Here is a 10,236-nt window from a genome sequence, read left to right on the forward strand (position 1 = left end):
CTTTGGGCCTTGTCATAACTTTGAGGCATATAATGGGAGCTCCAGAGGGCCTCTGTGATGGATAAGTTAAGACCATTTAGGATCATCATGGCATTTGGTCCCTGGGAGCTGGGAGGCCAGCTTCCTCTCTGGGTTGGGATTTTCTCTTTCCCTTCTTTAATTAAAGTTGCTTATCATGCCCCCCCCAGTGGCTCTGGCCCATCCTGGATGCAAAAACCCTGGGGATGGCCAGGAGCTCCTTTCTGAACCATCTTCTCAAACATGGGGGACATTCCTTGTTCAAATGAGCTGCACGTAAAAAAATACGAATTTTTGGATGTGACATGAGGTGACTGATTTGGTTGCTGAAACTAAAAAACTCAACCAAAATGTAGAACTGTTATGTGGTGGTCTGGGAAAAGTAGAACCATCACACTCAGCTCTTACTTTATACCCTGCGGGATTAGAAATCCCAGCTTGGGGTCTGGGTCTTGGTCACGCTCCATGATATCTGCGTGACACGGGCAAATGCGTTCCTTTCTCGAGCATCCATTTCCTCATCTGTGAGTGGAAATCATAACGCTTACCTCACCTGTGAAGATCGAGTGACCTACCCAAGTTGGGGCCCCCAGCAGAGGCTGCCTGAGGCTTTCCTCATGCGGGGCCAGGCAGATTGGTGTAGGGTTCAGAACCCATGTCTCCGGTGTCAGACAGACCCGAGTTTGTATCTCAGTTCTTCCTCTTCCAAGCTGGGTGACCGCGGGCAATGGACGTGGCTTCTCTCAACCCCCTGTTTTCTCATCTGTAAAGTGGCTATCCTGATGTCTGCACACTCTTTAGGACCACTGGAAGAACCAGCTTGAATGCATCTTTACATAAAAATGTCATTCAGGTAGTTATTATTTTTTAAAGCCTTATAAATTCAGATCCTTCCTTCCCTTCCAGGCAGAAATGAAACTAACACTGCGGCCAAGTTCGAAATGACAGCCAAGTCCCCAAATGAAATAACAAATTTATTATTCAACCAAATCCACAGAGACAGCTTGTCTTATTCGATGGCAGTATCCTTTTCAACAGAAGGGGTGACAGAGTGGCCTTTGATGTTGGGTGGGTGGGGGGGTACGTCCCAGAAAAAAAACAAGAGAGAGTCGCCTCCTGTCTTTGCTCAGCTGTGACCACCCCTTGCCCAAAGCAACACATATCCCCCATTTACTCAGTAATTCATGCATCTCTTGTCCTCGGGGAAACCAGGTCGGCAGGACCTCGTCCTGAGATGTGCTCCTGGGGTCTTCTTCACAGGGCTTCCTCTGCTTCAAGGGGCCTTCCTCTGAGTAAAGCTATGTTGTTTGGTTTGTTTGCGGATGGAGGTAGGGGACCTCTGGCTTGGAGAGACAGGCTGGAAATGACCTTCTCTAGCTTGACTCTGCAGGTTTGTTTGCAAGAACACAGACATACAAGTGGCCGCTGACAATTGTGCTCCAACATCATATACGGGCATATTTTGCTCCGAAACATGCCCTGTTAGTTGTTGAAACCTCTTTGCATTCCCCGAAACAAATGACACTAGAGTGTATTTTCTTTTGGGGGGCAGTAAATAAAAGTCTTTTATGTTGACAATGATAATATTATATTCTACAATCTATTTGCATTTCTCTATTCTGTGGATTTTATTGCTTGGTATAAATCCCCAGGCTGAGGCACATTAAGCTTCACTGAGGGAGAACCGGTACGTTTTATCATAGGGCAGGACAGCTACCTGCACGACATGTCACCTGCAGGGATTGGCTTTTGCCCCGATGTGCAGGGAATATGTGTAGGGAGAGAGAAATGCATAGGTGTGCAGATTTTGGCATGTGTGCATGAAGCCTGGAAGAATTTTCCTTGGATCCACAATCAAAATGGATTTCCAAGCAGGAGCTGATCTGAGCACACATCTCTTATGTGGGCTGCCTATGGCCCCATTTCACCAGGCAGGTCCTCAACAAATGATCGGCGCCTGCTTCAGCTCTGGCCAGAGCTCTCTGGCCCATGTGGTGGGCAGAACCCTGACACGAGGACAGAGAAGCATCTCAGAGACTCGAGGAGGAATTGAGTGTCTCACCACCTTCCTGCAGGTCTTCTGAACATGTCTGAGCATAGGAGGCTCTTCCTTCAACAGGCAAGTCAGTAGCTGCTGTGATAAACACGACACAAGCTTGAGCTAGCGTGAATATCAGCCATCAGCTGTCCACGGAGTTCTGACCATGTGCCATGCACTGTGCTAAGCACCCTCTTATTTAATCCTTTCAACAATCCCTCTGAGGTAGGTGTGGCGGTTACACCCCCACTTTACAGATGGGGACCCTGGAGCCCAAAGTTCCGTGGCTGGTAACTTGCAGAGTAGGAATTCATCCCCTGGGCCTTCTGGTTCTGGCTGTAGTTACTCATGGCAGAAGGGAATATGCTAAGGGTACCTTAAGAAACCATCGCTGATGGTCCCCAAATCTCTCCACGGGCAGGGATAGAAATATGGAGGAGAAATGAATGAGTAGTGGTGTTTTGTTTTGTTTTAAGATTTTATTTATTTATTTGTCAGAGAGAGAGAGCGAGCACATGCAGACAGAATGGCAGGAAGAGACAGAGAGAGAAGCAGGCTCCCTGCTGAGTAAGGAGCCAGATGTGGGACTCGATCCCAGGAACACTGGGATCATGACCTGAGCTGAAGGCAGCCGCTTAACCAACTGAGCCACCCAGGTGTCCCATGAGTAGTGGTTTTAATGGGATAATTATATTATCCCATTATGTTGTGGGATTATGTTGTAGGATTGCCTGACAGAAGTGAATTTCCATAATGTTTTTCTGCTTCAGTCAAGGCTTTTTTTCTGTTTTTGTTTTTTCTTTTCTAGGGATGTTTTCCAGGTGTAGGAAATAGGAATTTATTGTGTAGCTACCCTGAAGAGACTTTGACTCTATTAGAAGGTTTGATTGTAACTTCATCCCAAATACCTTGGAAAAAATCAGGGAGTCTCTGCTGCAGCTCCACTTAGAAGACCCCCCCAAATGTGGTGATTTCGAGGTCACTAGTTAGGTTCAGCTAATGTGACTTCTAGATACTCAATCTTTAATGGAAAAGTTCTGTGTTTTGGATTACTGAAGTCATAAAGTGCTTATTTAGCTATGTTTCAAGCCCATTTATCTGTTGTTGAGTCTAAGGAAAATGTATTCCATCAGAAAGGGTAAATGGAAGAGGAGTAAGAAATGATTTTCTTTCTTTTCCCCCTGACTCATCTGAATGGTTGTTTTCAAGTTGAACTTTCAAGTGTGGCATTTGTGAGTGAAATCGCCCCTTTTATTTTCAAGGTAACTGAATCCTATTTTTCACTTTCCATTTCCTTCTAGAAGAATCCAGATGTTTTTAGAACTTAGCTTCTCAGCGAGTGATGTGGCAAGGTGGACACTTCAGTATGGTAAAAGAGACTGGTGTGGCAAGGACATTCAAGACAGGGTCGGTCCGGCCTGTCCTCCGCAGCTGAACCAACCCCACCAGCCTCAGACAGCATATTGATTTCGCTGTGTTTTCACTTGAAACACCAGAGGAATGTCCATACCTTGTCCTTGGGCCAGGCTTAGGGGGCAGGAGAGCTAGAAGTCTGGCCAGAGTCATGTCACCCTTGGAGGAACCGAGAGGCGATATTACTCAGAGGTAAAGCCTAGAACCGTCTGTGAAATTGGCTTAGATCGGTGTCTCCAAAAGTGTCAGACAAATGAGGGTTGAACTTAGGTGACATTGGAAGGGACTTTAAATATTGGGTCCTATAGTAACATATGATTATCTTTCCAACTGTCTCTCAGTCCTTTTGATCACATAAAGGACAGAGTCTCCGCTAGATGCTCAGTCTTTAACATTTTTCTCACCTCTGTTTTTCATATAAAGAAAAACCAGGCCTGAGTCTTGCGCCTTTAGGACACAACTGTTTGCAATTAATAACACTTTTATTTTTCACTGTTTCGTTTTTATTTATGATAAACTTTGATGGATGGCACTTTTAAAGGTAGGATATAAAGTTTTGTTTTAAGATGTGTGGGTGAAGATGTTTTTTACTGGTAAGTGAGTTATTCTGTGTGTGGGTGTGGCGAAACTCAGCGACATGGCCTAGGAACCCTAATGTTTGGGACACACTGGTCTAGGTGGCCCAGTAGGAAGTTGAGGGAGGTTGGTGTCTTCTGAACTCACAGGTGTGATTTCCGATTGTCCCTCTACCCCTCAATGGCTGTGTGCTTAGCTTCCCTGAGCTTCAGTTTTTCCATCTGTAAAGTGGGTGTTATGAGCCTCTGGAGGAAAGCCACCTTTTTCTGTCTCCTACAACAGAGTGGGCCCTGTGGTTGGTATTCACAGAGACGCTGATCCCTGGGCCAAGCCTCTGGAGGGCCAGGTTCCCTCACTTTGGGGTTAGTTGTGTTCTGTATCCTTATGGCCAGGGCTCTGAGTGTGTTGCTGGGTGGGAAAACGGTGAGATACAATTCCTGACCGCCACGGCTTGCTGAAGAAGTGTGCTCCCGAGGCCAGGAAACCAAGAAGGCACCATCTGGTCATCAGGGATCAGCAGCATGAAGGTCAAAGTTTTGTACACTGGCAGGCTTTCCCCTTCTCAGGCTGCAAATCTTTGGCAATCGGAGGCAGGCTCCGGATTAAGCTTAATTAAAATTCACTCTTAATTAGGGCCATTACTTAAAATCAACTCTATGTAATGAAGCTGTGTAATCATAATTAAGCCCCAGAAATGGAATTAGGAAGCACAGAATGTGAAAGCCAAACACAGATGGGTCCAGGGACTATGAGGACAGAGACAGGACTTCTGGATTCAACAGAATTTTCCAAAATAGCTAAGGACCAGTGGTTGCATTGACAAGAAATTTAGTGGCCACCAGGACTATGAACTAATTAGAAAGAGGATTTAGGATAAATGGGACCCAGAGAGGCAACTTGTGTGACGTTTTGGGCAAACGGATGGGGCAGCGTCAAGCAGAGAGGACCAATGTATGGTGAGGAGGAAAAAGAGCACTTAGCAATCTTGTATTGAGAACTTACTATATATCCAACACTGTTCTGCCTTTTCTTCTTTTTTTTTTTTTTTTTACTGTATGAATGAACTAAATCTATTGTCATGATCATCCTGTGAATAGGTATTATTGTTTCCTCCAACTTACAGATAAAGAATCTAAGGCTCAGAGAGGTTTAGTAACTTGCCCAAGGTCACACAGCAAGTAAGCGGCAAATACTAAGGGCTGCACAAATGGTAGTTATTATTATAAAGTACTATCTGCCTATCTGTTTGATCTGTTGGCCAGAGCTAGTAAGACCTACAGACAGCACACTCCCAGAAGCTATGCATAAGTGCCAACGGAGGACACTCACCCATGATTGTCCCCAGATCCCAAGCCTAGACCTCTAATACTGCCGGGGAAGACCAGGCATTTAGGTTCAGAGAGGAAGGTATTATTGGGCGCTGATTCCAGAATTGTGGAGCTGGAGGCAGAAGAGAAAGCAAGAGAGAACTCCATTTGATACCTGTTTTTTGACTGAGCATTTCAGTCAAATCCCCTGGGAATTATGGTCAGGAGTGGTTAAAGGGATATCTAGGTCCCTGTAGCTTTTCCTCCTAAGCCCCCAGTTGTTCAGAGGGTGCTCATACCTTATCTATACATGCAAACTGTGTGCCTGACATTGACCTGGGCTCCACACGCACGTTATCTCATTTAGCTTTTACCGAAGCCCCACAAAGCAGGAATTACCACTCCCATTCTACAGATGGGGAAACTGAGACTCCGAGAAGCAAAGCTATTGGCTCACTGACCACTGTGAAGTACATTCTTTGATGCTTAAATTGTGTTTTTAGTTTATTCCTCCAGAACACCGTGTTGTCCCAGAGATCCCATCTAAGCTAGGGTGCTTCCCAGACTCTTCCGGCTCCCAGTTGAGTCAGACCAGCAGGAAGGACTTGTCAGATTCAGAGCCAAATGTGCCTCTGGTGCTGGAAATGCCCTGCAGTTCATGTTTCCCAAATAGCCTCAGACCCATGCAGTGAACTCTCTCTGTGGCATGCACTCCACAGTGCTCGCCTCCTGGGACGGGGAGGTCACTACCAACTGAGTTAAATCTTTCATTTCTGGAAGGTAGTGTAGAATGGAAATTTGGTCTGGGTCTAATGAGCATTAAGGCCTTCCAATTCCAGATTTTTGATATCTCTAAATGAGTTTTACACTGAGTCCATAGTGAAAGAGTTCATCTGTTAATTGTAAGTGTTTCAATCACATTGCATTTTTTTCCCACAAAGCTGTGTTAGACTTTCCCCATTTTTTTTTTATACCCCAGAACCTAAATTGAAAAAAAAAACAAAAAACAAAAAACACAGGGACCGCCTATGTGGCTCAGTCAGTTAAGTGTCTGCCCTCAGCTCAGGTCATGACCCTGGGGTGCTGGGATCCAGCCCCACTTTGGGATTCCCGCTCAGTGGAGAGTCTGCTTCTTCCTCTCTCTCTGTCCCTCCCCCTGCTCGTGCTCTCTCTCTCTCTCAAACAAATACATAAAATCTTAAAAAAAAAAAAAAAAAAGAACATAGGATGTGGCTGGTCCATTGTCCATGTCTAAAAGGCCCCAAGAATTATCAAGGACATTTCCTTTGGGCTCTGAACTATATGTTTGTATGTTTGCACTCTGGGTGGGGGGTTAGGGAGCATTTGTTCCCGTAGTGCCTCTTGCTTATGCCCTGGCTGTCCTTCATATGGGGGTGTGGGAACTAGAGGGAGGTCTTGCTCTGATAAGAAAAGTTTTAGGTATGCGGCCCAGTATCCACCTTACAGAGACAAGAATCCTACTGTTTTGAGAAGGGTAAATGGTGGGGGGCAGAGAGGCTGGTGGACAAATCAGGTTTCTCAGGATCCTAGAGACCCTTCTTTGCCAGGAATGGGACAGCATCCCTGTGCACCTGCCAGGCTGTCCCATCACACAACTCCAGGGGGTACCCTTTACATGGTATTCTGTGCAAAGTCCTCCCTATGGGGCTGTGCCACCTGGAGGCCCTGATGCAAACCTCAGTCCCAAAGAGCACCCCCAAAGAGAGCTAATGCTACATTAGGGGGCTGAACCCCATATTGCAAGGTGTTCACAGACACTGACTCGTGGGGAGGCCACCATCACTCTCGCAGCCGTGACCTCTTTGTCCTTTATCCTGAGACCATTTGCTTCTATTTACACTAAATAGCTGCAGTGCCATTTGCTGGTTCCTGTATTTGGGGCAAGCTCAGCTGGAGGCCCCCGCAGCCGGTCCGAGCAGGCAGCTGTCCTGCTGGTGGTCACGCGGAGGTCCCGTTCTTCCAACAAAGTTTAGCAAACATCTTATCTCCCACAAAACTGGTGACGTAATGTTTATGAAAGATCACTCTGTCCCCTTCCCTTGGACTGTGGGCTGCCAATGTGACCAAAGAAGGTGGACTCTCTTTGGCCACCATGCTTTCCCCATTTCCTCTCCTGCTCCTTCATTTGGGTGGAAAACTTCACTGAGGTCCATCCTCACTGCAGGTGGGAGGACAGGACTCTCCATCGATCTTCACATTGGCCTGCGCATCTCCACTTTTCAAGGCACATTCACAGCTCCTTTATAAGCAGGAATCAGAGGCAGAGAGAAGGCAGACATCTTGGCCAAAGTTATAAAGCAGGGTGGTGGCTGGGAGGGGGACCTACCTCCTGAAGTCCCTTCTGAGCTGATTTGTGATCACCATTCATTTCAGATTCCTTATTTTTGAGATGGATGGGTAGACAGATGGATGGACGGACAGATGGATGGATGGATGGACGTATGGATGGACGGACGGACGGACGGACGGACGGATGGGTGGATGGGTGAGGAGCTAGCCATAAAGTTAGATAGGAGAAAGAGCACTGGACAAGGAATAGCAGGTGGAAAGTAGAGATGACTGTGTACGTGTAGGTAGTTCTTGAAGGGTACATTAAAACAAAACAAAACAAAACAAAAACTATGGACAATAAATAGTTACCTCTGGGAAAGGAATGGGGAATCTGGGTGAGAGATTTTTTTTTTTAATCTTTAATGTTTTAATGTTTTAATTTTTTGTTGTTTTGTTTTGTTGTCCCTTGGTTTCCTCTGAAGTGTTGACATAATTTTCATGGGCATCTGTTAGTTTTAAAATTTTCCATTTCTACGCTTTCACCCTCTCCATCCCCATGTGTTTGTCCACAGGGGAGATCAGAAGCCAGCCCTCTAGGAGAGTCCCATCAGTCTTCTTAAGAGAACCCAGCGATTCATTTCCTGGTCAGAAACCTGCTCCTATAGATGAACCATGTCCATTGGCTCTGTCGGACTCTCTGTGGCTCAGGCGGAGGCTGAAGAGAACAGCAGCGGGTGGCGGGTGAAGCCCAGCCCTTGGAGTCTGAGAGCCTGTGTGGCCGCCCTGGTTACTTCTCCCCCGACTCAGGTCCCAGGGAGCCTGTTTGCAGAGGGAGAGCGGAGATGTTTGCTGCGCAGGTGCTTTACAAATACAATGGATTGAAAACCACCTGCATCCCCACGGTCTGGAACTGGTTCATGATTTTCAGTTCAGCTGTAGAATGGAATTCTGTGCCGTCATTAAGAATAAAAGAAATCCTGTACTTTCCGCTTTTAGTGTTAGGTTACACAACCCAACAAACACCTCCGTCTTGGGCAGCCTGGTTTCGTGGCTTGCAGATGCCCCATGGCTGGTCTGCACATCAGCCTGGGCTGGGGGCTGCTCTGCTGCCATCGGGGGCCCCTCATGGTGGCATGCAAAGAAGTCGAGTCAAAATACACCCAGAGCACCTGGTTGGCTCAGTGGGTTAAAGCCTCTGCCTTCGGCTCAGGTCATGATCTCAGGGTCCTGGGATCGAGCCCCACATCAGGCTCTCTGCTCGGCAGGGAGCCTGCTTCTCCGTCTCTCTCTGCCTGCCTCTCTGCCTACTTGTGATCTCTGTCTGTCAAATAAATAAATAAAATCTTAAAAAAAAAATACGCCCAGAATGTTAACAATAATCATCCCTTCGTTGTGATACTCTGAGTAACTTGTCTTATTTTTCGGTTTTAATCCCATTTCCAATGTGTGAATCTGATTCTTTGTGGAAAAAAATATTAAACATTTATAAAGAATCTCTCAAATAAGGAGTAACATAAAAAAAATCCCTGCACAGGAAGGAAGATGAGAGGATACATTTGGATGGCAGGACCATAGATGGCTTTGTTCTCCTTATCTTTATATTTTTCTGAATTTTGTGCATTTGATATGTTTACTTTTATAATAGAACATGCACATTTAAGATGACTTTTTTCTTAAATGGGTAGAGAAGGGAAGAGAAATTATGCTATTGAAAACCCAGAGCCTCAGGCTCTCCAAAGCCTGTTCCTGTTAATTGGTTGCCATGTCTGAGTTCCTAAAATGTGCCTGTCGCTGGGCTGGGGGATACAGAGGTGAATGAGATGCAAATTGTGTAATCAAGAAAAATCACAGTCTAGTTGAGGAAGAAAGACCCTTTCTGACACAAGATGCAAGCTCTCATCCTAGCATTAGGCTATCAAAATAATAATCCTAATACTGGGGAGGAACTCCTCTCCCTTTATTAACCATGTCAGTTCTGAGCCTCAGTTTCCTCTTCTGTAAATGGAACCTGCCCCACAGCGTCCCTGTGGAGGTCAAATGAAGCCACACATGCAGAGCTTAGCAAAGGTGCTTTTTAAATAGTCCATCCTCAACACAATGAAATCAAGACACACAGGGCCAGAGCACAAAGTGAGAGGAAGGTGATTTGGGGCAGACACGAGAGTGATGGATGTCCCTGCCACATGCCTTGTGGACAGGAGCATCTGGCTCTCAGATGTGTGCAGAGGAGATTGGGGGCAATGAGGCTACTGCACGGGTGGAGGGGACTCCTGGCTGATGGACCGGTAATGAGGGCAAGATATGGGTCTGATTTGTCCCTGGCCGTGGGTGTCCAGTGGAGCCGTATGGAGATGTGACTCTGTTATCCTTGGCATCATGTCTTCAGTCTGGGGAGAAGAAATCCTAAATTTATCATTAAATCAGATGACTATAGAAAAACAGATATCTATGTGCTGAGAAAATGGGTTCATTCATTCATTCATTCATTTATAAGAGTTCTTGTACCTCTGTTTATATTTCCTACTGCTTAAGTTTCTATGGTGGCTACACAGATTGTTAAGGCTCTAATCTCAAGAACCTTACAGCCAGAAG

General features: G+C 46.0%; 1 long non-coding RNA gene across 2 annotated transcripts; it reads left to right on the top strand.

Moving 5' to 3' along the window:
• The first annotated feature begins 1,660 nt into the window (after positions 1 to 1,660).
• LOC309862369 lies at positions 1,661 to 9,000 on the top strand. 2 transcript variants are annotated; one of them, XR_014310481.1, is made up of 3 exons: positions 1,661 to 2,281; positions 3,358 to 3,661; positions 8,217 to 9,000. It is a non-coding gene; the product is annotated as an uncharacterized lncRNA (long non-coding RNA). The 2 variants fall into 2 exon arrangements; XR_014310482.1 differs by having other exon boundaries at positions 1,662 to 2,281; positions 3,361 to 3,661.
• Positions 9,001 to 10,236: the final 1,236 nt, after the last annotated feature.

The sequence above is a fragment of the Mustela nivalis genome, assembly GCF_964662115.1.
Source record: "Mustela nivalis genome assembly, chromosome: 3".
Lineage (NCBI taxonomy): Eukaryota > Metazoa > Chordata > Mammalia > Carnivora > Mustelidae > Mustela > Mustela nivalis.